The sequence below is a fragment of the Polypterus senegalus genome, chromosome 4 (assembly GCF_016835505.1).
Source record: "Polypterus senegalus isolate Bchr_013 chromosome 4, ASM1683550v1, whole genome shotgun sequence".
Classification (NCBI taxonomy): Eukaryota; Metazoa; Chordata; class Cladistia; order Polypteriformes; family Polypteridae; genus Polypterus; species Polypterus senegalus.
Window position 1 is genome coordinate 119,387,182 of NC_053157.1, and position 25,414 is coordinate 119,412,595.

Sequence of the window (25,414 nt, forward strand, 5' to 3'; positions counted from 1 at the left end):
CAATAAATAATTTCATTGAAGGTTGCGCACAATCACTGTGCCATCGTGTTCCCATATTTAATAACGTGCTTTAACTCTTATCATCATGAAAATGATATCACGTATACATCTCAGTATTTTAGTTATTCAGAGAGCTGTAATATCACAAATGTAATGGATTCTGTGTCCAGTCGGAGGAAGAGAGCCGGTTTAAGAATCAAGTAGTGATTCACACACATAGAGCACATAGAAGATCACATACAAAACAAAGCATTTAGCGTGCTACTTTAATTATGATGTGATTCCGTTTATGATGTTCTACTTTAATGACAAAATAAACTACATGATTAAAGTTGACATTTCGTGCTTTTTTCCCCACTGTGTGCCTTTTTTTTCTCTGTACCCTAAAAAGCTTTCATTTGACACTCAGACGGTGGGCTACGACTCGCCTTTTCACAGCGACTTTCTGAGCTTTCAAATTTCTCCAACAAGCTATGTCACTCGATCATCTTCCTTTTGTTGATTATACCACGGTTTAATTAAACAAATAATATGTTTGTCCTTTGCCTCCACTTGGTATTCGCTGAAATTCTTATATTTTCCCCGTGCTTTTCCCATTGTCTTTTCTCAGAAGGCTGAGCTTAAGGGCGATTTATATTGATTTGCATATTCAAAGAGGCGTAATTCTGGGAGAAGTTGGGGCGGGACAGAAGGCGCGTGCCTGAGCGTTACTTTTCACACTGATCGGGATTTATGTGGCAGAAGAACGTGGAAGTTGGAGTACGCACAGATTCCTGCATCTGGATTTTTCTGTGCGTAAGCACATTTCGGCTTTTGTGCTTACGTCATGTTATAGTGCGAATTCTGTGCACGGCGTTATGTATGAGGCTCCAGATGGTTAATATGCAACAGTTAATGTAACTCACTTTAAGCTCTTAGCAGAAAATAAATACTAATAAAACACTGGGCAGGTATAATCTTCTATAATGACAACACACAAATATTATTTTCTTAAAGATGTGATAATGTTCATTTGAAATAATTTAGGCTGAATACTGGAGCAATAATAAAAGTTAAAATAACTGTGGATCTCCTGTTTACATGCATCAAAAATACATCAGCAATGACAACAGTTTGCAAAATCACACATTAACTATAACCATCATGTTACAAACACTAATGAATATTCTATAACAAAATGAAAGAAATTTTAATTTTGTTTTTTAAGTGCTGAAAAATGTTACCAATGCCAATGCATTATAAATTTAGCACATTGTATGAATTTGTAATTCTCCGGCTTATGGTGCACATCTTTGCTTGTTAGAAGCACAGGATTTTGTTATTTTTCAGTGATAAGTATTTTCTCCATAAAAAATGTAAAATGTTACAAAATGTACAATTCAGCTGAACAGACAAACTTTTACTCATATTAGTTTGTCAAATAAATAGTAATACATATAGTAAATGATATAATGGGGACGCTTTTATCACCACTGCAGCATAGTAAGTTCAATGTCTTCATGCATAATCAGTCTATGTAAATTGTAAACCACTTTCAAAGCTTGTCCTAAATGCTGTTCTCAGGGTGACATTGAAAGTCTCTTTTTCATTTCCTCAGAGTATTTTTAAAAATTTCCAAGCACACAGCTTCATACCTAAAAGAATACAGAAATAACTAAGCTGGTATTTTTGAAGATATGTGAAATTTAAAATAAATCCCAATGCTGCCAACTGTCAACGTATTAAAAAGTAACATTAGTTGTCATTTTTTTTTTAAATTTCAAATGTGTAACAATATCAGAATAAGCTTAGAATTCCCACAAACTCTAATTTTTTATTAAGTGTATTTTAATAGATGGATGATTTGATAGAAAATCAAAAGCTACTTGGTTACACCAAATTTTAAAAAATAATTTAAAAATGTACCTAATTTCATAGCTCTTTGGCTTGCACTTTTTAATTCCTACAGTTGTAATGAGGAGATAAAAAGCAGCAGATAAAACCATGTAACTGGTGTCCCTCTTGGGATGGGTTCTGATCCCTTTCCTGGCCAGGAGGCCATGGTAGTGAGTGGCCAGAAAGAAGGGCAAGATGCTCCCTGCCCTTGCCAGACAACTGATAAATCATGGCAATTTGCAGGTAGGCACATTGGCTTCCCAGCAGGGAAGGACTGAAGATCCTTACGCCGGCTGGGGTTCCAGTAGGATGGAAGTACAGGGGGAGACAACCTAGAACCTACTCAATTCCCCCACACGCTGGATGGCAATCACCTTTGGCTATATAAATGCAAAGAATTATTATTATAATTATTATTTGGCGATTCTACCTATACAGGCTCCTGCAAGGCAGACAGGAAACTAGAGTCCCATATGACAGCCTTGTCAGGTTCCATGGGTGCTGCCAGAGGATGCTGCAGGGATATGTGATCCCTATTTTGTGGAACTTTTGTTTGACCCAGAATTTCTTCCAAAGGGCTATGCCCTAGCACCAGAAGTACTCCCAGGTCTAAAATAAAAGGAGCTGCTTAACCTCATCCATGGGAGTTGGAGTCAGGTGGAAGAGGAAGAAGCTCAACTGGAAGGAGTGGAGGAATAGAAGAAAGGACTGGAATTGGAAATGTGTTTATTAAGAAGCCTCGGCAAAGGTAATTATTATTAATAAAATTTCTATTTGCACCCAAGACTTGTGTATGTGAAGTTGTGTCTTGGGATTGGGGTGCAGCAACACCCCCTACTGGTTATAACAGATAGATAGCACTTAATTAGTGGCCAAGGACAGACTTAGCTTTTTACAGAGGCTCAATAAAAATATTATGGCAAAACAGCAAACCCCCTCTTAAATACACATGAGAATAGCTAAAAAGAAAGAAAATTGAAAAGAAAGACAACTTCTCACTTGGATTAAGATGGAAAAAGACATCACAGTCATGGTGAGTCATTAAAAAAGCATACTGAGATTGTTCATTTATTTAGGTGGAACGTGGAATGGTGATAATTCAAAACAACAGGAACCCAGATTCTCAACCCAGTCTATGTTTGTATGAACTTCACAAGTTACCCCACTGCATGTGTGTGCATTTTCAAATATAAATGTTTGAGAAAAAAGTGCTTTATTATCGAACTCTTATGATTAAGCATGATTTATGGTGGATAGTTGTCACTCTCTTGGCTTGATTCCTTTTTGCTTATTTAATACACTGTACATGCAACATTTCTAATACACATATAGATAAAGAAAATGGAGGAAGGAAATTATTGAGTAGTCATTAATATAATGTGTTACAGCTATTGATTTTAGTGATGTAAGATGTCAGATGTGAATGATAAGGTAGAAGAATGCTTGAAGATGGGCATACAGTATATAGTGAGTGTAGATAAAATGATTTGCAGTTGCCAGAAGAATTGCTGAGTTTTCCAAATAGCTGCTTTACAGTGTTAATAAGGAAGAAATCAGGGAGAGTAAATAAGAATTCACATAAAATAATGCAAATAATTGGTTTGCGTAAAACTAAAGAATTGTTTTTAAAGAGAATTAATTAAGTGAAGTGTAATATATTATTTCATAAACTTATATAATTAACTTTGATGAGGATCTTGACCATCTTGTATAGGTGAAATCGAAGCAAATCAAAAACATTCTCCTATTTTCTCTTATGTGAATAAGTAGCTAATGTGTGGAATATGGGATTTTCATTCAGTCTGTACCATTATGACTTATTATGTAAAAGAAGTTCAGTATCTCCTCCTCCCTTTATGGCCACTCAATGAACCTCTCTCTTCAAACAGCTGAAGATGGTTTAAAAGTCACGATGCCAGGATTTAGCTTGGGCTCTGTGCCTGGTGATTTCCCTTTTGCCTGCAGTTTTTCCCGTTTCCTCTCGGATCTGTGTCTAATCATGCAGGAACCACATGACAGGAGAGACTGGGGAAATGAGAAAGGAGCTCAGCTAGAGATTTTGATCAAGCATTTTTTGCTATTAGTGTGGTATAGTGGTTAGCGCATTGGCCAGGATTTTGGAGACAGTGGAGACCTTCAGCAGTTATGGTTCATTAAGATTGTTTGAAACTAGATAATGCTTCACAGGGAGAAGGCTGGCCAGTACTCAATTCAGATCTGATCAAAGGCACATGGCAACAGGTTAAGAAGGTAGAGAAAGAAGGAGTCAAGATTATAGAGAAAGAACAGGGAAAACAGAAGAAATACACTATATGGGCAAAAGTATGTGGACACCCCACCAAATCATTGAGTTCACGTGTTTTAACTGCACCCAGTATTAACAGGTGTATAAAATCAAGCAAATAGTCGTGTAATCTCCATTTGTTAAAATTGACAGTAGAATGGGTCATACTGATGAACTCAGTGTCTTTAAATGTGTCACCGTCATGGGATGACATGTTTGCCAAAAATCAGTATTTAAACTTTGTGCTACCCTAGATCCGTCGACTCTAATACTATTATTATGAAATGTTAGTGCCTTGTAGCAATATCAATCTACCTACAAAGTGTTAGAACATTCAAGCTCACAGAGTGTGCCTGCCAAGTGCAGAAGCATGTACAGTAGTAGAGCATAAAAATCCCCTATTCTCTGTTGCAGCATTCAGAGTTGTAAAATGGCCCAGTATGCAGGAAATGGGAATGCATTGGTAGCTTCAGGAAATGGGTTTCTATTTCCAAGCAGCTGTACACAAGCCTAAGATCATTATACATAATTCCAAGCATCAGCGGAAGTGGTGTAAAGCGTGCTGCATGTTTTCTAGAGTGATGAATCACACTTCACTGTCTTGCAGTCAGATGTTCGAATCTGGATTTGGCGGATGCCAGGAGAATGCTTCCTTCTGGACTGCATAGTGCCTACTGTAAAGTTTGGTGGGGGAGAAATAACTGGTGCTGTTTTTGTGGCTTTGGGTTATTCACCTTCCGATAAAGGGTACTGTTAAAGCTACAGCATACAAAGATACTGTAGACAATTGAGCACGTCCAACTTTGTGGCTACATTTTAGGAAAAAGGTCCTTTTTTGTTCCAGTATTATTGTTCACCTGGTCCATAAAGACATGGTTTGGCAAATGTGGTATGGATAAACTCAAATGGCCCACACAGAGCCAGGACTCAGCATTATTGACCAATTGGAGATGAACTGAAACATCAATTGTGGGCTAAGTCTTCTCATCTAACACCTCATCCAATTCCATATTCACACCCATGGTTTTGAAATGGGATGTCCAACAAGCTTATATATGTGTGATGGCCAGTTGTCCAGAAACTTTTCACCATATAGTGTAGAACAGAAGAAAGGAGCAGGCGGGCATGTCTTACATTCTTCCCATAAATAGTGGAGCAATAGGACATCTTACAGATGGACAGGAGAAAAGAACAAGAACTGAAAATGAAATGGAAAAAGTACATTAGATAAGTACATCTAGTCTGAGGTATACAGCGTGAAGAGAGTGTTGCTCAATTCTCTATCAAAAACACAGTCCTTTAGTCTCACAAACTGCAGTCAGCCCAATAGATACTCCATTATCCAGAACACAATAGGCTCATCCATATCTCAGAGCTTACTATTTTAAAGTACAGCAAATTAAAACACATGCCTTTTGCAGTGATATCTTTAATAAAGTGAAATTAAACTGTACTTTATGTGAAAAGCCAGCTGTTTATTTATTAAATAACTTAGATGCTGTTCTTAATACTGTACTGTCAAAGCCTAAACAGCTAGGCTAAAAAATCACTTTTTCTATCCCTTTTCTCTTTTATTATTATTATTATTATAAGAGCTGTACTGATTCCAAGAATCAGCAGTGTTCCCCAAAGTGCACATATGACAATAAGTGACACGATGCAACTGCCCCACTGACCAATCAAAGACATTTTAGTCTTTTGAATGAGACAAGCCTACGCTCTTCCTAGCTGCAGGTCTCTCAACTATACAGAGTAGAGGTGTGTTACAGGGACATAAGTCAACTAATTGTGGCAATGTTAAAATTCAACTGGGATAAATAAAGTATACATAAAGCATTAAAATTTAAACTTTAGTTACTCTAAAGCTTAAAATCAACTTGGTAACTTACCTTTACCCATGTTTTGGAAAGTAAACACAATCACAGTCACCCTTAATGAAGTTGAATCCAACTTTTGGAAACAAAGCATTAAATGGGTTTTGTTAAGTATATTTTTTAGTTACAAGAACATAATAAAGTAGAAACTCTGATTTATGCGTTCAGACTTTACAATAGTAAAACTGAAATCTCAATATAGTTTAAATATTCTCTTTCCCAATTTCCTCTAATTTTGACTATTTTCATGTGTCCAAGCATAATCTAACATTAAAAAATAGAGTTCCTGAATGAATAAATACAGTAATACTTTTTTAAGCTTATGGCATTTAATTAAATAAACAATCTAATCAGGAAAGGGACAAATATTTTTCACTGCATTTTTTAAATTAATATGTTCTTTCTTTTTATGACAATAGGAATAAATGTTAATATAATATAAACAGAGGCAAGCCAAGTTAAAATATCTACTGCTTGTCAAGATATTATGGTATTTGTTTGACGCTGCCAGCAAATCTTGCTAACGATGAAGCTCTCTTAACAACTGATTAACTACACCATCTGCTCAGTGATTGTCTTAATTGTTAGCAGTTACATATTTGCAATTACACATATTATTTTTGGAAACACTGCAATTAAACTCATTTGGGGAAGTGTGTCACAAAACATTTTATGAAATTATTTTAAAATTGCACGAAAAGCATTTAAGGTCTATCAGTTATTTAAAATAAAACATTCAAAATTTCTATTCATATATTAGAACATCAAAAAACCTAAATCAATACTTCTCTGATTTTTTTAATTATTTACCTATAATTCCTTCTGTTTGTGAGTAACCTTAACAGAAAATAATAATATTTTGTAATTATGTCTTATTTTATTTTACTTTAACTCTTTTTTCAAATGCCATTTTATTGTACAAAAAATATTTTCCAAAGAATGTACAAGAGTGATAGTGAATTGCCTTGATTAAAAAAAACAAAACAAATCCTTCCACCCATATTCTGAATCCATTATAGTACATGATCATAATCAATTGTTGTTTTTTAGTATGACGTATGCATTTATTTAGTTAGTTTTATTACATTACATTAAATCAAATTCAGTAATTCCACACCCAATTTAGAGAGTTCAATTAACAGAGTCAATTATGAGGATGACTTTCATGTATACTTAAACAAAACAAAGAAAACAAAGGTTGCTCAAAACCCAAGAAGGTTTGAGCAGCATTATTGAATTCTTAAAAAAATCTTAAGGAGTTATGAGCCATTCCTCATGAAGAAAATGTCACCTTTTTTCATCTTAGATAAAGAAAACACATTGCTTTCCTACTGAATTATGGTTGTTGAATTAGGACTCTTACAATTGAGCTAGTTTAGCTGATGCACAAGTAGTGTAGTGTAAGATTTACAACTGATATTGCTGTTGCATAATCTTATCTCAGTTGGTATTACTCCATATAATGCTCTTAAAGGATTGGAAGAAATTGTAAATCAAACACTGTCCAGCTAAAATTTGTCCCCAAAATAGTTTGAATGTGGGGCATTTTGCAAAACATATGAAACATTGACTTCTCTGCTTAGGAACATTTTTCTTAGTTTGTATCCAGCTCCTGACAGATTTTGGAAAATTTTAGTTGAATTAGAGGTAAGTAATATATAATTTTAGAATGAACTACACCAATGTTTGTATGGATTGAAGAATTTATGTCATGAACAACTGAATTCCATTTCTTATCTGAGATTTAACTAAGAGGTCTCTTTCCCATTTTTGCCTAAAATCATCTAATGGTGTTACTGAAATCATCCTTTCTAGCTATGATATATTCAAGAGTAGATATTGATGGGGGATCAGGGAAGTCGGGCAGGTTCCTTTGCACAAAGTTTCAGAAAATTATAATGTGTTACTAAAAGTTTAGATTTGAATCAGAGTTGTCCAAAGGATGCAAAACACATCGCCAATTCAGAGGTCTCAATAGGTCTGTATAAGTACCAGCTAGATGGAAGAAGATCAGAATATACTATATGAATATTGTGCTATGGGGCAGGTGCAAATAACATTTCTGCCTTAAAAAGTTTCCTACATTGGTACACTATTTTGAATGAGTGATGTACCACTTGGTTTCTAGTAAATAGGTAATGGTAAGCTATGGCAGAGCTATTATACAGAAAGCCTATTGAAGGAGATTTCCTTTACATGGCTAATCTAGCAGGCACAATTTTGTTTCTTTCTGAACCCTTCTATACTCTCAAGGCAAGAATACAATGCTATGTCATGCTCTGCTTCAGATCATTTTGGAGGTTTTCTTTTACAATATGGGTTTGTTGTGTTGCAAATTAAGAAAATGTCAATTTGCACCTAATGTTTTAAAAAGGAATTGTTAATATAGGCATTGTTTATAGGGATGCTCTGGAACAGAGTTAAGGGTTTTGGAAGTATATTCATTTTAACAATATTAACTCAAGTAAGAGAAAGGGATGACTATCTATTAACATAGTATTTGATGTGATATAATATTGCAAAATGAAATATAAATACAACTTTTTTATGACACCACATAGATCTTTGAACTGCTCTGGTTTAAAGAAATAAAAGTCTAAGTCGCATTAATGGGAACGTATACTCTTAGTTAGCCAAGCTAATTTTGAACTTGAAGTTACTATAAAATTCTTCAAATAGATTTAATACTAGTGGTATGGATTTTTGATATAGAGCTCCCTTGGCGTAAAGAAATACTTTTTATTTGGCACATTTCTTTAAAGTCCAATTATTTACTGACTTTTTCTGAAAACACATCAACAGAAATTACAGAAAGTATTGGTGACAATAGACAGCTCTCTGTGGTTCCACATTCTAGTGCAAATTAATTGGAATTTATATTATTTATATAGGTGGCACGGTGGTGCAGTGGTAGCATTGCTGCCTCGCAGTTAGGAGACCCGGGTTCGCTTCCTGGGTCCTCCCTGCGTGGAGTTTGCATGTTCTCCCCATGTCTGCGTGGGTTTCCTCCCACAGTCCAAAGACATGCAGGTTAGGTGGATTGGCAATTCTAAATTGGCCCTAGTGTGTGCTTGGTGTGTTTGTGTGTGTCCTGCAGTGGGTTGGCACCCTGCCTGGGATTGGTTCCTGCCTTGTGCCCAATGTTGGCTGGGATTGGCTCCAGCAGACCCCTGTGTTTGGATTTAGCGGGTTGGAAAATAGATGGATGGATGGATTATTTATATAAACAAAATAAAGCATATCCTGAGTCTCAGCAGGCATTTATATAGTATAGTAAAATAAGATCACCCTCTAACTCTGTCAAAAGCCTTTTCCTATATCCATTGATAACAGGATTCCTCTAGCTCACAAATCATAGGGATTTATAATATATTGCACTAAGCAATTGTTGGAAATTTGAGAATAGTTGCTGACTCTTAGAAATACATCTGTACTGAATCAGCAGCAAACAGTAGTGTGAGCTGGTGTTCCATTATTCAAATTAACAGCATCGGTGCCAGCAACAGGGGACCTATAAAATGGGCGAGCTTGCCACAGTCACCCAATCACTATTGTTTTGGGGCAAAATCGAGCCACCCCTTCTAAGGATCGCAAGCTACCTAAAAAAGCATTAAAATGAGCAATAATCCATTGGATCAGCACCGGCAAACACCATGCAACGCTATATTTGTGTCAGATACATATTAAGTAGAAAATTTACAGTCCTATTCTGAACTCATACGGCTCTCTACTAAAATTAACCATGTTGATGAATATACATACAGTGTGATAACAGTAACTAGATAGCAACATTTTACAGAAGATAATTATTTAATGTACGTATGTCTAGTAGACAAACTTAACACAGATGATGAATTGTCACCCTAGACCTGATATGGATGAGTAATTTCCTAGAGAGAACTTAATTAGCAACAGTGCAATCTGATGAAAATTTTAAGACTGCGAACAACCGGCCATTTATACTACAATAAGTGTGAGACATTATCTATTTATCTGTCTAATTAGATAAGGAAGGCCTACTGAGACCATTGAAAACATGATCAACAACATCTTATCATGTTATACCAATTAATTATCAAAATACAGTTAAGAGTTTTTAAACTCATTCATATCAAAATAGAGCTCCCTAAAATTGTGAATTAAAAAGCTAAAATGCTGTGTGCCATGTAGTTCCAAACTAAAGGTACAGAAAATTCAGTAGAATGACTTATGCAAAGTACATATTTTAGATGATCTTGCAAGCTATTTCCAAACCAAAACAAGAAGTATTACTGATGTGTTTTAGTGTGTCTTATTAGAAATGTCAATAGGGACACTGGGCAGTAGTTGTCAATAGCGGCTGAACTAAGAGAAAGGTATTTTTGAATGTGGATTATAATAGCCATCTCATGTTTGAAGGAAATGTATCTTTGCAGTACAAAAATTTGAAACAACGTATATGAAATCAGATTTGAAGACATGAAAGGGAGATTTGAGGAGATGGGGTCTAATGAAACAATAACTGGTCTGTAGGTAGAGGGCAAATCAGAATTTCAAAATTAGGGTTAGCAGAAAAGAAGAAAAAAGAGTTGTCAGTTAGTGTTGAGTCTTAGGATTATTTCAAGGATATACGTAGGTAACCTTGGAAGTGATCAAAGTGGCAACATTTTCAGAGAAATGAATAAGGTACTGAGTAAGAAATTATTTTTGTTTCCTTATGTAATGTGCACCATCAGTCATACACTATGCTAATAATGTCAGTAAGACCATATAGTAGGTAAAGTCTTTAATATGCACATTCACTTGAATGTTAGCATGTGATGCCATTGGGTACCTTTTTTTATTTTATTGATTTTATTGTAATCATTCCATACAAATAGATCAATTTTTACAAAAGAATAGGATTGAAAACAAATCAACCCCCACCCCTGAGAAAGAAAGCATGGCCAATGGACTAAAACTTAAAAACAGTAAAAATGAATACATTGATAAATTGATAATTAATTTATTAGGCGGATGCAGATAAATGGAGAAGAAAAAGAAATGGGGAGAGAACCTACTTCCTAAGTGCTTTAAGAGTTTATGCTAAAATATTATTGATTAGATCCTGCCAGGTTTTGAAAAAGTTAAAAATAAAACATCAGTTACCCACTGACTTAAGAGTGGAGAGTTAGGATTCTTCCAGTTTAGCAAAATAAGTCTGCATGCCAATAGTATAGTGAAGGCAATCACAGTTTGTTTGTCCTTCTCCACTTTAAGACCATCTAGAAGAACACCAAACACAGCTGTTAATGGATTAGGAGGGATTGTGACATCAAGGCTGTCTGCAAGGCACTTAACATTTTTTGTCCAGAATGATGTTAATTTGGTGCAGGCCCAAAACATGTGACCCAGTACTGGAGCTTGAATACAGCATTCAAAGGTAGAATCTTGCCCTAGATGTGCTCGATGTATAATTTTTGAGTTGAATAATTATATGCTTTGCGCATATGGAGCTCGAATGAATTCTCTGCATTGCTACCTTCCACTCCTTTTCTGATATGTTGAGTGAGAGATCTTTTTCCCATTGTCCTCTTGGATCTTTGAAAGGGAGGGACTGTAAAATATTTTTATATATTGCAGAAATAATGTCTGAATCCCCGAGACTGAGCAATATTTTTTCCAGCATAGAAGAAGGTGGGAGATGGGGAAAATCGGGCAGGTTCTGTTTGACAAAGTTTCTGATTAGAAGATAGAGAAAGAAATGTGTTGCTGGAAAATTAAATTTGGAATGTAATTGTTCATAGGATGCAAAGATGTTGTCTATATAAAGATCTCTAAGCAATTTAATCCCAAATGTTTTCCAGATATTAAAAACTGCATGTTTGTGACGGTTGAAAAAGGTGGTTCTCATGCAGAGGTGCCACAAATAAAAGATTCTCCATCTTAAAATGCTCTCTACATTGGTTCCATATTCTGAGTGAGTGAAGCACAATTGGGTTATTAGTATTGGCGATAACTTTCATTTATTGGGGCACAAAGCAGGGAATATAGAGAAGTATTGCAGGATTTTATTTCTATTGCGGACCAAGCCTGTGTATGTTCATCTATTTGTGTCCAGGTTTTTATAGCTTGTATGTTTGCTGCCCAGTAATAAAACTGAAAGTTAGGTAGAGCCATGCCACCTTCTGCCTTTGGTCTTTGTAGGGTCACTCTTTGGATACATGGATGTTTTAGGTTCCAAATAAATGAGGTTATGGTTGAATCTAATTGCTTGAAGAATGATTTATTGATGTATATTGGAATGTTTTGAAATAAAAAAGAAGCTTAGGAAGGATATTCATCTTAACAACATTAATTCTTCCAGCTACAGTGAGAGGGAGGGTTGATCATCTATGCAAGTCTGGCTTATTTTTTTCCATAATTTTTGTTGATAGAGAGCTTTATGTTTACTTGTGATATTTACTCCATGGCATTTAAATTGATCTGCAATATTAAAAGGGAAGGTGTCCAATCTAATATTGTATGCTTGAGAATTCACTGGAAAGAGTACACTTTTATTCAAATTAATTCTGAGACCAGAGATCTTTTGAAATTCTGTAAGTGCTGTTAAGATTGCAGGCACAGTATTTTGTGGGTCTGATATATACAGTACCATGTCATCTGCATATTGAGAAATTTTCTGTTCCAGTCCTTCTCTGATAATCCCCTTTATCTGATAAGCATTTCAACAGTGTACTGCCAGTGGTTCAATGGCGATTGCAAATAGCCAGTTCCAGGTCAGTCTCTGAAAGACCATACCTTGCACTTGCACTTGGGCCTGATGTCTGTCTAGACTTGGGTGTAGTTTTAGGTTCCTTTTCTGTTTCTTTCTGACCCCCTTTCTTGTTACTAATGTTTATACACTGTAGTAGAAACTCCCCTAGGTTAGGTAAATACAGGACATCTCGGGATAATAAGAAATAAGAGAAAAAATAAATTCGCTGCAACGGAGCTCCACTTCAGACATCCATCTCCCGTAACAGAAGAAACCAACTCCATCTTTTTTAAGCAAGAAAACCACATGTTTCAATAATTTGATCTCTTCATTAAAGAGGATTGATAAAAAGTTTTAAAGAAATATTATGAAATTTCAGGATTCTAGGTGGTATACTTTTTTACTTTGTTTTCTTGTTTTCTTCCACTAAATGTTTCTTGTTTAGCCTGTTCACTTACTATAGTTATGTCTAGCATTTAATCTCTTCCATGCAAGTTTTTCTGTCTGCTTCAATATATACAGTCAGTCCATCATGGCTGTCCACTGATTCTATGATGATGCTCTCCACTCATTGGTCAATCTCTGACACTCCCCTTCCTGTGTGTATATTGGTGGGAGAGCAGCCCAATTCGGGAAAGGAAGACCTGGAGTTGCCCCCCAGGTGCAGTAGATTGGCATCGATAGAAATATCTTGCCTCTCTCTTCTCCTCTTGTTGATGGGTCCATTGTTGTTTGAAGTAATCCACCTTCAAAGTGAATAATCCCCAGCAAGTGTCTTAAAATGCCTATGTGGAATGGAACAGGCCCAAGGTAGGGATTCTTTGGTGAGATCATAATAAAGGACAATCCTGGGAAGCTGAGGCTCATCCATGTGGATAATGTCCAGTCCAGTGAATGAGCAACATGGCCTTAATGCTGGTTGATGAGCAGCATTCCAGAATTTTAGTGTTTAGGATCTTGTCCTCCCAAGCAATGTCTTGGATCTTATGGAGGCAGTAGACATGGAATAATTCTAAGATGTGGATTTGCTTGGAATCCATAATACAGGAATCTTGTCAAGCTTCCAACACAGACTAAAAAAGTTGGTCAACTTGACAAGAAGATTATGTCTCACATAGTTATATATTGCCACAGTTTCTCACAGAGAGCATTCTTAAGGGCTATGATGGTAGTTTGGACTCCTTAGAGAGTTGGGCTCTCATTTAATTCAGATAACTGGGAGAGTATTTTGATCTCTTTGAAGACTAATGGATCCACTGGGTTCATTTGGTCCAAGAGATCTGCTGCTTGTATTTGAGCAGTATCATGAATCTTCAGACTGTGCTGGAGCTACATTGCATTGAGAAAGACAATAAATTCATTTAATGGCACTGTAGAACTCTTAGGACTTGTTCTCATGAGCTCAGTGGTCTTGTTGATCCACAAGATGTTCTGGAATTCAAAGAGCCTGCTGTGGTCGCTAGGGATCGCTGTTGCCCTGTGAAACCCAACAGACAGACGTCCAGGACACATGTATAAAAGCACCAAGAAGAATTTTTAATTATTTTCTTCAATAAAGTGCACAAAGCACCACACTCACCACAATTCTCCAATAACAATACTCAATAATCGCAATTATACAATAATCCTCCACTCTCAGCAGCTTTGTCACCCAACGTCCCAACTCTGGCTCTCCTTTCTGGGTCTTCACCAGTCCTTTAAATAGTCCATGACCCGGAAGTGCTCCTTCTCTTTTTCCAGGTCAAATGCCACATCATTAGTTCTCAAACATCCCGGAAGTACTGTGGGCTTCCGTCCTTGTGACTCTGAAGTACTTCTGGGTTGCAGGGAAAATAGGAGTCCCCAGGTCTTTTATTAGGTCCCTCTGGCAGCACCCAACAGGGCTGAGAAAATGGACTCCATGTCCCATGATGCCCTGAGGGAAACCTGGGCACAGTTACCATTCAGGGGAGCTGCCACCTAGCATCCTGGGGAGGCAATGTCCTGGAAAGGCTGCCCTTCTCCATTCTTCCCATTCTGGGATGTCCCAACCAGATTGAGCTGCCGGCCATCTGTCACACTGCATTATGTAATTGATCTATTTTTTTTTTCTCAATTCTGCAGGAGGGAAACTAGTGATGCATTCACAAGGTGAGCTTGCTATGTTCTTGGCCTCCAGGAGGTTGAAAATATTGTCTGTGGTCTTATCGAACCAGTCTGGATTCTTCCTTCTGGAGAATACAAGGGCTTTCTTGGAAGAGGACTGGAGATCTGTGAGCAACAAGGTATACAGTTTATCAACATCAGGATTGCTAGTCATGATTTCACCATCCGTGGTTGGGATCTGGGTGTCTTCAAACTGAGTGCGAAGATGAGTTGTCAATGCATCTCTGGTGTCAATGTCCCAAGGGATGCAATTTTGTCTTCTAGTAGGCGGTCTGAGTACACCACAGCGATCTATGGTCTTTCCAACATTCTGCTCCTTGCATCTTGAAGATCACGCTAACTGACAACTTATAGTGCCAGTTGTATGACTGAGGAGGCATCCATGTTGTCTTGAGTTTTTAGAGGAGTAGAAACTTTGAGTTGGTAATAGTTGGTGCTCAGTGCAGATGGACAAGAGATCATGTTTCTGGTTCTGTGTTTCCCAATCACATCATTCCAGATGTCATAGCTCTTTCTACCTCGTATGTTGAAGTATTCAGGAAAGGCGATCTTGTTTGAGACAGGAATGTTCTGAACTGCATTGTCAAGGAAAACATAAAAGTCACCCTTTTCTTCCTCTGTAGAGACTAGTGTAAGAGCATATGAGATGTTGATTATTATATAAGAGCATTTTGCCAGTGGAACATGCAAGGTAATTAAGTCAGCCAGTCGGGGACCCGGGATTTTTGGAAGGACTTTGATCTTGACAGCAACATCAGTTCTGTAGATTCAGGTCAATGACTGAGGCCAGCCCTCTCTAGAATAATGTATATGCGGCTGTAGGTGCAGATGTCTGCCCTGTAATGTTGGAGCTCTGAGGTTACAAGGGCTGTTGCCTGAGGTGGTCGGTCAGAAATGGTGAAATCCATGAATGTGTGGACATTCTAAGAAGTGAGTATGAGAGATTTTCAAGATTTTTGACTGCATGTAGAGGACTGAATTGCCAGGTGCGGTTGCCTCGCCAAGTACCAGTGGGACAAACTTTGTTTAGAACATCTTTTATTAATCCCTTGCCCATTAGGGGTAGGCATTGCTATCCTAGAAAAAATTCTTGAAACTTGCACCTGAATCAGGCATCACACAAATGCAGCAGTACGTATGGATTCCATCGTAAAAACATACACCATCACCCTTCCTTGAGTTCAGAGCCTTAACATAGAGGAGTGGTTTGCGTGATCTATGATCCCCTGAGTGATACTGTCAGTAGATCCTGACTAATACTGACTCAACCAACCCCCTCTCCCACCAAGAGTCCAAGCTGAGCATCTTCCTGCCATCCCTCATTGTTCTGCATACTGCTTACCATGTGGAGTCCCAACAGGAAGTGAAATGGTGTGATGAGGATTGTGCATCCTCACTACTACTACATCAACTCCTTCAACCGATCTACTTATTTCTTTTTCCTGTATCAAAGTTCTTTGGTGACTGACAACAGATGGAGAGAACTATCACTGGGCACATACAGTAGGTTGCTCTTTTATGGATCAATGCATCAAGTGACAACAGGACATTTGGTCAGGTCTGGGATTAAAAAGGTACAACAAGACCTCTATTGTTTCTATTTGTGCAAAAAAAAAATGTGAGTTAATCAGTAAATTCTGGAAGCATAAAGAACATGCACCAAGGATTCAGGTAAAAATTTTGAATAGTGGCTTTATAGGCTTGCTATACATCATCCATTAGTCACATGTAATGGGCTGTGCGCTGAGGGAGACACTCAGTGTTATACCTGTCTGAACTTACACAGTCACTGACAAAATGGAGCTGTCTGCTTGGGTCAGTGGTAGAACTTGCATCTTGTAATCCCAACATCCTGACTTTCTTTCCAGCCATTCCGTCTTAGAAAGGTTACATTTTGTAATGGGGGCAACACCCTGAGTGATTCCTAGGCAGGGTCAATCACTTATTGCTATATACTGTAACACAAAGCCTTTGTTAAAGTTTTATAATGTTGCAGTAAATAACTGTTGGATCCAATATGAGTAGCCCCTATTCTGAAGTGTTGTCATTGGTGGTTTGCAAGACTTATTAAGACTAAAGTATTTGTTAAGGTTTGGTTACAAAACAGTAATAGACCAATAGATGCACCCATTCTAAACTGTTACCAGCTTTCATCCATGGTATCTTATACGTATTGCGACCGGTGTCGCCGCTCTTAGCATCCATCTTAACAGTAACAGGCGCTTCATGCTTGACAGTATGTTAGCATATATCTCTATTATATTAAAAAAAAATTCTGTCGTGTCTGCATTATTCTGCTTTGACCACTCCCCTCCACACAGTTCGCCCAATCATTACTCCTACTGCGCACATCCTCTCTCCGTACCACTCCATGACACTCTCAGTGCTGCTAGCCCGCCCTTCAACGCAATCAGTTATAATGGCAAGACAGAAAAGTAAATTATCTATTGAAGAATATCGAATTTTAGATCACAATAGAAAAAGAGTGGTAAGAGCTGGACCATGAATTTCGAAAAAATAGAAAATGAACATGAAACAGCTACATATAATAAAAATCAAAAACAAAGATAATCGTCTAATAAACAAAAAAGAGAAAAATATCCTGAACAATACTTGAACAGAAATGCAAAAAAAAGCCACGATTTGTAGAATGCAAGTTAGAGGACAAAGTAATAATAATGTGTTTAATAAGGTGTTAATGTAATTTTACTTTTTTTACTTTTACTTTTTACTATGTTTTATTATTCATCCATCAATCCATCCTCTTCCGCTTATCCGAGATCGGGTCGTGGGAGCAGCAGCTTGAGCAGAGATGCCCAGACTTCCCTCTCCTTGGCCACTTCTTCTAGCTCTTCCGGGGGAATCTCGAGGCATCCCCAGGCCAGCCGGGAGACATAGTCCCTCCAGCGTGTCCTTGATCTTCCCCAGGGCCTCCTCCCGGTTGGATGTGCCCGGAACACCTCACCAGGGAGGCGTCCAGGAGGCATCCTGATCAGATGCCCGAGCCACCTCATCTGACTCCTCTCGATGCGTAGGAGCAGCGGCTCTGCTCTGAGCCCCTCCCGGATGACTGAGCTTCTCACCTTATCTTTAAGGGAAAGCCCAGACACCCTGTGGAGGAAACTCATTTCAGCCGCTTGTATTCGCAATCTCGTTCTTTCGGTCACTACCCATAGCTCATGACAATAGGTGAGGGTAGGAACATAGATCGACTGGTAAATTGAGAGCTTTGCCTTATGGCTCAGCCCCTTTTTCACCACGACAGACCGATGCAGAGCCCGCATCATTGCGGATGCCACACCAATCCACCCGTCAATCTCACGCTCCATTCTTCCCTCCCTTGTGAACAAGACCCCGAGATACTTGAACTCCTCCACTTGGGGCAGGATCTCGCCACCAACTCTGAGGGGGTACTCCACCCTTTTTCGGCTGAGGACCATGGTCTCAGATTTGGAGGTGCTGATTCCCATCCCAGTCGCTTCACACTCAGCTGCAAACCGATCTAGAGAGAGCTGAAGATCATGGCTTGATGAAGCAAACAGGACAACATCATCTGCAAAAAGCAGTGACCCAATCCTGAGTCCACCAAACCGGACCCTCTCAATGCCCTGGCTGTGCCTAGAAATTCTGTCCGTAAAAGTTATGAACAGAATCAGTGACAAAGGGCAGCCCTGCCGGAGTCCAACTCTCACTGGAAACGGGTTCGACTTACTTCTGGCAATGGAGACCAAGCTCTGACACCGGTTGTACAGGAACCAAACAGCCCTTATCAGGGGGTTCGGTACTCCATACTCCCGGAACACCCCCCACAGGTTTCCCCGAGGGACACGGTCAAACGCCTTTTCTAAGTCAACAAAACACATGTAGACTGGGTGGACAAACTCCCATGCACCCTCCAGGACCCTGTTAAGGGTGAAGAGCTGGTCCACTGTTCCACGACCTGGACAAAAACCACACTTTTCCTCCTGAATCCAAGGTTTAACTATGCCGCGGACCCTCCTCTCCAAGACCCCTGAATAGACTTTTCCAGGGAGGCTGAGGAGTGTGATCCCGCTGTAGTTGGAACACACCACCACCCCGGTCTGCCAATCCAGAGGCACTGTCCCCAATGTCCATGCGATGTTGCAGAGACGTGTCAACCAAGAAAGTCCTACAACATCCAGAGCCTTGAGGAACTCCGGGCGTATCTCATTCACCCCCGGGGCCCTGCCTCCAAGGAGATTTTTGACCACCTCGGTGACCTCAATCCCAGAGATGGGGGAGCCCACCTCCGAGTCCCCAGGCTCTGCTTCCTCATTGGAAGGCATGTTAGTGGGATTGAGGAGGTCTTCGAAGTACTCCCCCCACCGACTCACAATGGCCCGAGTTGAAGTCAGCAGCGCTCCATCCCCACCATATACAGTGTTGACACTGCACTGCTTTCCCCTTCTGAGACGCCGAATGGTGGACCAGAATCTCCTCGAAACCGTCCGAAAGTCATTCTCCATGGCCTCCTCAAACTCCTCCCACGCCCGAGTTTTTCCCTCAGCAACCACCGAAACCGCATTCTGCTTGTCCTGCCGGTACCTATTAGCTGTCTCCAGAGTCGCACAGGACAAAAGGGTCCTGTAGGACTCCTTCTTCAGCTTGATGGCATCCCTCACGCCGGTGTCCACCAACGGGTTCGGGGATTGCCGCCATGACAGGCACCGACCACCTTACAGCCACAGTTCTGGTCACCTGCCTTAACATTAGAGGCACGGAACATGGCCCATTCGGACTTAATGTCCCCCATCTCCCTTGGGACGTGATTGAAGTTCTGCCGGAGGTGGGAGTTGAAGCAGACCCTCACAATACGTTTGGGCGTATCAGGCCTGTCCGGAATCCTCCCCCACCATCGAAGCCAACTCACCACCAGGTGGTGATCAGCTAACAGCTCCACCCCTCTCTTCACCTAAGTGTCTAAGACATGTGGCTGCAAGTCAGACGACATGATCACAAAGTCGATCATCAAACTGAGGCCTAGGGTGTCCTGGTGCCAAGTGCACATATGAACACCCCTATGCTTGAACATGGTGTTCGTTATGGACAATCCATGACAAGCACAGAAGTCCAATAACAAAACACCACTTGGGTTCAGATCAGGGGGGCATTCCTCCCAATCACGCCCTTCCAGGTTTCAGTGTCATTGCCCACGTGAGCATTGAAGTCTCCCAGTACAACGAGGGAGTTCCCAGAAGGTATGCCCTCTAGCACCCCCTCCAGAGACTCCAAAAAGAATAGGTACTGCAGACTGCTGTTTGGCACAAACACACAAACAACAGTTAGGACCCATCCCTCTACCCAGAGGCGGAGGGAGGGTACCTTCTCGTCCATCAGGGTAAATCCCAATGAACAGGCTCCAAGTCAGGGGGGCTATTAATATGCCCACACCCGCTCAGCGCCTCTCACTGGGGGCAACTCCTGAGTGGTAGAGAGTCTAGCCCCTCTCAAGGAAATTGGTTCTAGAGTACAAGCTGTGCGTCGAGGTGAACCTGACTTTATCTAGCCGGAACCTCTCGACCTCGTGCACTAGCTCAGGCTCCTTCCCCTTCAGAGAGATGACATTCCACATCCCAAGAGCCAGCTTTTGTAGTTGAGGATTGGACCGCCAAGGTCCCCGCCTTCGGCCACCACCCAACTCACACTGCACCTGACCTCCTTGGCCCCACCTATAGGTGGTGAGCACATGGGAAGGGGGACCCACTTTGCCTCTTCGGGCTGTGCCCGGTCAAGCCCCATGGGTGCAGGCCCCACCATCAGGCACTCGCCATCGAGCCCCACCTCCAGGCCTGGCTCCAGAGGGGGGCCCCAGTGACCCACGTCAGGGCGAGGGAAAACGCCGTCCAAAATTTTTATTCTTCATAGGAGGTTTGATGAACTGCTCTTTGGGTCATCCCTCAAACAGGACAAGTTTGCCGTGGGTGACCCTACCAGAGGCATAAAGCCCTGGACAACAGAGCTCCTAGGATCATTGGGACACGCAAACTCCTCCATCACGATAAGATGGTGGTTTGAGGAGGGGTTTATTATTCATTTGTTTTTAAAATTGACAATTATAATGAAATACTCAAGTAACTGATTTTCTGTCTATAATAACTAAAGACTAAACCGTCTTCTTATTGCACTCTGCATACTCTTCTATATACAATCTCTTTAAATACAACTACTTTCTCTAACAAAGGGGTGACCTGATGCCCTTCGAGTGGCTCAACCCCTGGCGGTTGGTGAGCAAAGTGAGCAGCCCCTAGTTTAAATAATACTTATTATTTTGTCAGTATAATAAATAATACTTTGTTATTGTTTGCATGGACTAGTCAGAATGAAACTATGGTAAAAAGGTTATAGTGAAAAATAATGTGTTCTGTCTATTTCACTGCTTACATCCCAATTGCACCACTTCTCTGCAAATCGTGTCATTAGAAAATGGATGAGTGAATTCTAAATGCTTCAGCAATAGTCATTAAGTGTACAAAGCTTATGATAATTAAAAAGATATAATTACATGTTATAATAAAAATTATAAGTCTCTTAGATTAGAGGACACACCATCATAAACTCTTTGTTATTGGTAAGCAGCTTGGTATTTAATTTTTAAAAGGTTTTTTTTTTCTTACAGCTGTTCATACTTTAAAAGCATTAGGTTTAAAAGATTTGCAACTATAGTGGAGGTAATGAATTAGAGCAATTAGTGAAAAGCAAGATCATCAGGTTTTGCAAGTATAAGCTATCAGCTTGAGCTGAAAGAGACGTTTATAGTATACATGTAAAGTGAAGGACACCCATATAAGGATATACAGTAATTATACAAAGTGTCTCAGAGTCGGGAAACTCTTGTTCCAGAAAATACTATAAGTGAAGTTTTATTTTTTATTTCTCTCTTTTCCATATTTAAACAAAGGTACATGGCCATTTCAAACTGGAGCTGTGTGCTTTTCTATCTTGATCTTTATTAGCACTGAAGAGTTATAGTTTTGCGAAATGCACCTCTATCTCAGAATTTTGATCTTGGCATGATAGGGGAGGCATCAATGACCATATGAGCTTTGTTACCTGGAGGTGTGTGTACCTGATTGGGTTTGCCTTTTGTAAACTAGACAAAGAACACTCCATTAATAATTCTCATAACTTAAAGAGAACATCTCTTCACAACAGAATAGTGGAGTGAAAATGTTGATGATGTTGATAACTTGCCTACCTATACATTGTATGAGGACAGGTGGAGAAAACAGCACAGACTATGTCTGTTTTGTTCTCTTAGATAGGGAAAGAAAAAGGGTCTTTTCAGATCATAAATATATAATTACATCTGTCCTAATAAATACTATTTGTCACTACTGTTAAACAAAACAATTTGTGCAAAATTCAATATGCAAGAATAGTCAGTGTTTGCTTCACAGAAATAGTCATTAAACAAACTGCATTTGGCTTCCAGCAATATTCATGCCATTAATACAAAAAGAAAGTTGTTTAGTCTTGTCTTGAAATGTTTACATGGTATAATTCAAGATGCATCTACCAGCCTTTTAGTTTTCAATAAAGATCTCTAATTTTAAAAATACCTGACTCATATCCTGTAATATGCTGACATTTTCTTGAAAAAGTGACATATATGTTCTGGTAGTACAATTCTCATATTTTTTGACTATGACAACAATCTTGATAATGCATTAGAGATAGAAAAGAATATTGAAGCTCTCAATGGTAAAGTGGAAAGTGCATATCCTCAATCTATTCTGCAAGAATCAAAAAAAGGAAAAGACAGTTGCTAGGTAACAGTGCAACAAAAGGGGTGTGGTGACAATCTTCCATGTAGTGTGATTATTCTGAGAAGAAAACACAGTAGTGTGCACTATAGTGCATTTTAGTGTATCTTCATGAGGAAAATATGTAGCCTTTACATTTTCTGAAAAACGCACATCCATGATGATGTTAATGTCAGCAATAACTAGAATTGATTTTACTAGTGAGTGACAGAATACATACATGCATTACTCAGCTGCAGTAAAGAAAACAAGTAAACACAGAAGTGTGAGCAAAAGTTTAGGGATTAATATTCACTGTTTTAGTGATCTTTGTAATTATGTAATTCATGATTTAACTAGCAGAATATCCACGCTTCGCAGCGAAGTAGTGTGTTAAAGAAGTTATGAAAAAGAAAAGGAAAAATGTTTAAAATAACGTAACATGATTGTTAATGTAATTGTTTTGTTATTGATATGAGTGTTGTTGTCATATCTATATCTATATATATATATATATATATTTATCTATATCTATCTATATCTCTATATATATATATATACACTGTATATATATATATATATTTATCTATATCTATATCTATATATATATATATATATATATATATATATATATATATATATATATATATACAGTGGTGTGAAAACTATTTGCCCCTTCCTGATTTCTTATTCTTTTGCATGTTTGTCACACAAAATGTTTCTGATCATCAAATACATTTAACCATTAGTCAAATATAACACAAGTAAACACAAAATGCAGTTTTTAAATGATGGTTTTTATTATTTAGGGAGAAAAAATCCAAACCTACTTGGCCATGTGTGAAAAAGTAATTGCCCCTGAACCTAATAACTGGTTGGGCCACCCTTAGCAGCAATAACTGCAATCAAGCGTTTGCGATAACTTGCAATGAGTCTTTTACAGCGCTCTGGAGGAATTTTGGCCCACTCATCTTTGCAGAATTGTTGTCATTCAGCTTTATTTGAGGGTTTTCTAGCATGAACCGCCTTTTTAAGGTCATGCCATAGCATCTCAATTGGATTCAGGTCAGGACTTTGACTAGGCCACTCCAAAGTCTTCATTTTGTTTTTCTTCAGCCATTCAGAGGTGGATTTGCTGCTGTGTTTTGGGTCGTTGTCCTGTTGCAGCACCCAAGATCGCTTCAGCTTGAGTTGACGAACAGATGGCCGGACATTCTCCTTCAGAATTTTTTGGTAGACAGTAGAATTCATGGTTCCAGCTATCACAGCAAGCCTTCCAGGTCCTGAAGCAGCAAATCAACTCCAGACCATCACACTACCACCACCATATTTTACTGTTGGTATGATGTTCTTTTTCTGAAATGCTGTGTTCCTTTTACGCCAGATGTAACGGGACATTTGCCTTCCAAAAAGTTCAACTTTTGTCTCATCAGTCCACAAGGTATTTTCCCAAAAGTCTTGGCAATCATTGAGATGTTTCTTGGCAAAATTGAGACGAGCCCTAATGTTCTTTTTGCTTAACAGTAGTTTGCATCTTGGAAATCTGCCATGCCGGCCGTTTTTGCCCAGTCTCTTTCTTATGGTGGAGTCGTGAACACTGACCTTAATTGAGGCAAGTGAGGCCTGCAGTTCTTTAGACGTTGTCCTGGGGTCTTTGTGACCTCTCAGATGAGTCGTCTCTGCGCTCTTGGGGTAATTTTGGTCGGCCGCCACTCCTGGGAAGGTTCACCACTGTTCCATGTTTTTGCCATTTGTGGATAATGGCTCTCACTGTGGTTCGCTGGAGTCCCAACGCTTTAGAAATGGCTTTATAACCTTTACCAGACTGATAGATCTCAATTACTTCTGTTCTCATTTGTTCCTGAATTTCTTTGGATCTTGGCATGATGTCTAGCTTTTGAGGTGCTTTTGGTCTACTTCTCTGTGTCAGGCAGCTCCTATTTAAGTGATTTCTTGATTGAAACAGGTGTGGCAGTAATCAGGCCTGGGGGTGGCTACGGAAATTGAACTCAGGTGTGATACACCACAGTTAGGTTATTTTTGAACAAGGGGGCAATTACTTTTTCACACATGGCCAAGTAGGTTTGGATTTTTTTTTCTCCCTAAATAATAAAAACCATCATTTAAAAACTGCATTTTGTGTTTACTTGTGTTATATTTGACTAATGGTTAAATGTGTTTGATGATCAGAAACATTTTGTGTGACAAACATGCAAAAGAATAAGAAATCAGGAAGGGGGCAAATATTTTTTCACACCACTGTATATATATATATATATAGCAAAATACCCGGAATATATAAAGTCAAAACCTGATTATATAAAGTCGACATCGGAGTATATAAACTCACTCCTGAATATATAAAGTGAAAGTCAAAATCTATTGATTGAAAAGACCCTGAACTGAACTAAGTTAACAAAAATGTATTCAGAAAAATAAATAAAAAAAACACTGTTTAGTTAATGTTTGGAAAATGATGCATGTGCCCTGCCCAGGATTGGTTCCTGCCTTGCTCCCAGTGTTGGCTGGGATTGGCTCCAGCAGAACCCCGTGACCCTGTGGTCAGATTCAACGGGTTGGGAAATGGATCAATATTCCAGCGCTGAATTTGTATATTCCGACACTGACATAATATATTGAAGTTTTGACTTTATATATTGTAGCGTTTACTTTATATATTCCGACGCTGACTTTATATATTCAAGATTTGACTTTATATATTCCAGCGTTTACTTTATATATTCCGACGCTGACTTTA